This window comes from Engraulis encrasicolus, unplaced genomic scaffold, assembly GCF_034702125.1.
Source record: "Engraulis encrasicolus isolate BLACKSEA-1 unplaced genomic scaffold, IST_EnEncr_1.0 scaffold_1746_np1212, whole genome shotgun sequence".
Lineage (NCBI taxonomy): Eukaryota > Metazoa > Chordata > Actinopteri > Clupeiformes > Engraulidae > Engraulis > Engraulis encrasicolus.
Window position 1 is genome coordinate 1 of NW_026945281.1, and position 4,117 is coordinate 4,117.

General features: G+C 49.0%; 10 non-coding genes across 10 annotated transcripts; all 10 read left to right on the plus strand.

Annotated features, from left to right (window-relative positions):
- Window positions 1-1,372: 1,372 nt before the first annotated feature.
- trnap-agg (transfer RNA proline (anticodon AGG)) lies at window positions 1,373-1,444 on the plus strand. Its single transcript has one exon. It is a non-coding gene; the product is annotated as a tRNA-Pro (tRNA).
- Window positions 1,445-1,593: 149 nt separating this feature from the next.
- trnap-cgg (transfer RNA proline (anticodon CGG)) lies at window positions 1,594-1,665 on the plus strand. Its single transcript has one exon. It is a non-coding gene; the product is annotated as a tRNA-Pro (tRNA).
- Window positions 1,666-1,824: 159 nt separating this feature from the next.
- On the plus strand, window positions 1,825-1,896 carry trnap-ugg (transfer RNA proline (anticodon UGG)). The gene has a single exon. It is a non-coding gene; the product is annotated as a tRNA-Pro (tRNA).
- Window positions 1,897-2,017: 121 nt separating this feature from the next.
- On the plus strand, window positions 2,018-2,089 carry trnap-agg (transfer RNA proline (anticodon AGG)). Its single transcript has one exon. It is a non-coding gene; the product is annotated as a tRNA-Pro (tRNA).
- Window positions 2,090-2,238: 149 nt separating this feature from the next.
- trnap-cgg (transfer RNA proline (anticodon CGG)) lies at window positions 2,239-2,310 on the plus strand. The gene has a single exon. It is a non-coding gene; the product is annotated as a tRNA-Pro (tRNA).
- A 159-nt stretch (window positions 2,311-2,469) lies between these two features.
- On the plus strand, window positions 2,470-2,541 carry trnap-ugg (transfer RNA proline (anticodon UGG)). Its single transcript has one exon. It is a non-coding gene; the product is annotated as a tRNA-Pro (tRNA).
- A 144-nt stretch (window positions 2,542-2,685) lies between these two features.
- On the plus strand, window positions 2,686-2,757 carry trnap-agg (transfer RNA proline (anticodon AGG)). Its single transcript has one exon. It is a non-coding gene; the product is annotated as a tRNA-Pro (tRNA).
- Window positions 2,758-2,906: 149 nt separating this feature from the next.
- On the plus strand, window positions 2,907-2,978 carry trnap-cgg (transfer RNA proline (anticodon CGG)). Its single transcript has one exon. It is a non-coding gene; the product is annotated as a tRNA-Pro (tRNA).
- A 159-nt stretch (window positions 2,979-3,137) lies between these two features.
- On the plus strand, window positions 3,138-3,209 carry trnap-ugg (transfer RNA proline (anticodon UGG)). The gene has a single exon. It is a non-coding gene; the product is annotated as a tRNA-Pro (tRNA).
- Window positions 3,210-3,330: 121 nt separating this feature from the next.
- trnap-agg (transfer RNA proline (anticodon AGG)) lies at window positions 3,331-3,402 on the plus strand. Its single transcript has one exon. It is a non-coding gene; the product is annotated as a tRNA-Pro (tRNA).
- Window positions 3,403-4,117: the final 715 nt, after the last annotated feature.

A 4,117-nucleotide genomic window follows, 5' to 3' on the forward strand; every position in this document is an offset into this window, starting at 1 on the left:
GTTGTCTAGGCAGGGGTACTCAATTAAAAGTCCCCGAGGGCCAGTTTTTCAAAATTCCTCCCAATAAAGGGCCGGGCCGGGCTGACACGACACGACCCCCACCAAAAAAATATACTTAAAAAAAAAAAAAAAAAGATAAGGCCATGTAATCACAAAACACACACACTCACACCCACAGCAGATATTTAGTTTCCAGTGACAGGATGGGAGAACATTTCTCTCATAAAGGGCCTGCATTTTTCTGGAGCACTGTGGGGTGAGGTGCCTGCCTTGCTGTCATTGCCACCCACCCTTCAGTATTTTTTTTTTAAATGACATAAGATTATCTTTCATAAATGACATAAGATTAGCCTATATTTGCAGACTACATTCATAAACATTTATTTCTTAGTGAGAAAACCAATAAGCCTGAAGAAACACTTTCAAACAAATGTTTGCTTATTATGACTTTGTTTATGCAGCTCTCACGTGCATAATGAGAATCAGATGCAATAATGGACCCAACAAAGAGGACACATAGATAGGAGGACACCAGGTTTTGCCAACAAGAAAATGGCACATTGATGCAATGTTGATTAAATGCAACAGCCAATAATAAATCATCAAGTTGCTCATAACTTTGTTTGAAATCTTATGAGGGGCTTGGCTTTCCAAACGAACTATTTGGGGACTGTTTAAAAGTGTGAAAAGTTTATCAAGCAATTCGTTTTAAGTAGGCTACCCCTAGTTAGCTGCCAGCAGAGCTCAAACACAATTTGCCTTCATTTGTGTTAGCAACTAGCTACAGCTAGTGCTAAACCAATTCTAAGTCCTAACACACTGTATGCAATGAAATGTGGACCATTACTTTCAAAAACGAGGCAAAGAGAACTTTGTAAATAATTTATTTACAATTTTCTACCGTACTTCCCTTCAGTAGTCTACCTCACAACAGCCTCTGCCACCCTCATAGTCACTTCTGTTTGGAGCCTGCAGGGAGAAACTGATTGAGGGGGCGGAGACACGCACGACCACTTCCTAGCGTCTGTGGTGCGATTTCAAAATAAGAGCCGGCAGCGCGATCGGACCAAAAAAAAAAAAAAAAAAAAATTTTTTTTTTTTTTTTAATTTTTCAAAATTATTCGAGGGCCACAAATAGATGCCCCGCGGGCCACAAGTGGCCCGCGGGCCGCTATTTGAGTATGGGGGGCCTAGGGGTATGATTCTCGCTTTGGGTGCGAGAGGTCCCGGGTTCAAATCCCGGACGAGCCCTGTATGCAGTGCAGTTGGCGGTGCCAATCGTTTGCTGTCCTGCGACAGGAAAGGCCAACTTTCATGTGATTATTGCTCAGTGGCTACGTGCAAAACGTACGTATGCCAGCACGGTTGTCGTGGCTCGTTGGTCTAGGGGTATGATTCTCGCTTAGGGTGCGAGAGGTCCCGGGTTCAAATCCCGGATGAGCCCCACATTCTGTGAGGTCAGAAAGTCTGGCTTTGGCCGCGTGCTCCGTTGCCGCAGGACACGTTGCCGCCCGGAACCGTGCTGCTGCTCGGAAGCTGTTGGCAATCTGAACTGTGTTGAGGAAAAACCGAGCATTGAACCAATCACCGTCTGGCTCGTTGGTCTAGGGGTATGATTCTCGCTTCGGGTGCGAGAGGTCCCGGGTTCAACTCCCGGACGAGCCCTCGTTTCCTTGCCGGTGATATTCCAACTCTCTCCCTTGACGCAAAGTGGCCACATGGTGATAGGGCGCTGTTATGATTTCCATGTGATGACTGCGAGGCATTTCGCGCCGCTTGATGCTTCGTGCGGAAAAAGCAAAGCAGCTTCACAGCTGTTTTTGTGGCTCGTTGGTCTAGGGGTATGATTCTCGCTTTGGGTGCGAGAGGTCCCGGGTTCAAATCCCGGACGAGCCCTGTATGCAGTGCAGTTGGCGGTGCCAATCGTTTGCTGTCCTGCGACAGGAAAGGCCAACTTTCATGTGATTATTGCTCAGTGGCTACGTGCAAAACGTACGTATGCCAGCACGGTTGTCGTGGCTCGTTGGTCTAGGGGTATGATTCTCGCTTAGGGTGCGAGAGGTCCCGGGTTCAAATCCCGGACGAGCCCCACATTCTGTAAGGTCTGAAAGTATGGCTTTGGACGCGTGCTCCGTTGCCGCTTGACACATTGCCGCCAGGAACCGTGCTGCTGCTCGGAAGCTGTTGGCAATCTAAACTGTGTTGAGCAAAAACACAGCATTGAACCATTTACCGTCTGGCTCGTTGGTCTAGGGGTATGATTCTCGCTTCGGGTGCGAGAGGTCCCGGGTTCAACTCCCGGACGACCCCTCGTTTCCTTACCAATGATATTGCAACTCTCTCCCTTGGCACAAAGTGGCCACATGGTGGTAGGGCGCTGTTATGACTTCCATGTGATGACTGCGAGGCATTTCTCGCTGCTTGATGCTTCGTGCCGAAAAAGCAAAGCAGCTTCACAGATGTTTTTGTGGCTCGTTGGTCTAGGGGTATGATTCTCGCTTTGGGTGCGAGAGGTCCCGGGTTCAAATCCCGGACGAGCCCTGTATGCAGTGCAGTTGGCGGTGCCAATCATTTGTTGTCCTGCGACAGGAAAGGCTAACTTTCATGTGATTATTGCTCAGTGGCTCATGTGATTATTGCTCAGTGGCTACGTGCAAAACGTACGTATGCCAGCACGGTTGTCGTGGCTCGTTGGTCTAGGGGTATGATTCTCGCTTAGGGTGCGAGAGGTCCCGGGTTCAAATCCCGGACGAGCCCCACATTCTGTAAGGTCTGAAAGTATGGCTTGGGACGCGTGCTCCGTTGACGCAGGACACGTTGCCGCCCGGAACCGTGCTGCTGCTCTGAAGCTGTTGGCAATCTGAACTGTGTTGAGGAAAAACCAAGCATTGAACCAATCACCGTCTGGCTCGTTGGTCTAGGGGTATGATTCTCGCTTCGGGTGCGAGAGGTCCCGGGTTCAACTCCCGGACGAGCCCTCGTTTCCTTGCCGGTGATATTCCGACTCTCTCCCTTGACGCAAAGTGGCCACATGGTGATAGGGCGCTGTTATGATTTCCATGTGATGACTGCGAGGCATTTCGCGCCGCTTGATGCTTCGTGCGGAAAAAGCAAAGCAGCTTCACAGCTGTTTTTGTGGCTCGTTGGTCTAGGGGTATGATTCTCGCTTTGGGTGCGAGAGGTCCCGGGTTCAAATCCCGGACGAGCCCTGTATGCAGTGCAGTTGGCGGTGCCAATCATTTGTTGTCCTGCGACAGGAAAGGCTAACTTTCATGTGATTATTGCTCAGTGGCTACGTCCAAAACGTACGTATGCCAGCACGGTTGTCATGGCTCGTTGGTCTAGGGGTATGATTCTCGCTTAGGGTGCGAGAGGTCCCGGGTTCAAATCCCGGACGAGCCCTGTGACGCCCCTAGAGGGCGTCGTGTCCCTCCCTAGTACTGCCAGTTTATGGTTTTGTCCCCTGCAGGTGCGCTTGAATTATGAGCTGGCCGATTGCCCACTGATTGTCCGCGGCTGCTCATTTCTGCTGAAAGGGCTCAACCTGAATCCCGTTTAAAACCCCGATGTCCTTTCTGTCCAAGGCAGAGCAGCGAATACTGAGCTTGAGACTCTGTTCAACTCCCTGGTTTGCTGTGCCCCGCGTGGGCCTTAAGACCCGCACTGCTTGCTCCTTTTGTTGGTTGTGATTGTCTGTTGTTGGTTTGATTTGTTTGGGTGCGCTGGTTTTGGTTTGGCTGCGTTGGCTTATGTTCCATGTTGGTGCCTTTGTGGTGTTGTGACTGTACAATAAATATGACCAAAGATCTGTACATTCGACTCCGTCCTCGCTTTAAATGTTTATATCTCCGTTTTTGAGCGTAACATGGGGGCTCGTCAAACCACTGCCTTTACTTTCGAATTCACTGCTGTAGTCCTATCACTGGATTCCTTTAGGAGTCGTGTTTGTCTACTTTGTAGCATATTGGAGGAGTGAGTCATGAGAAGCAGCTGTAACATGTTTTCGTAAATTTTCATTGTAGATATGCTATTTGAAACTATCTGTTAGTTTCTTTTTTCACTTAGTTTGAAATTTTCTGGGTTTTGTTAGTTGCCAGTATGCCTATAGTTTTCGTTA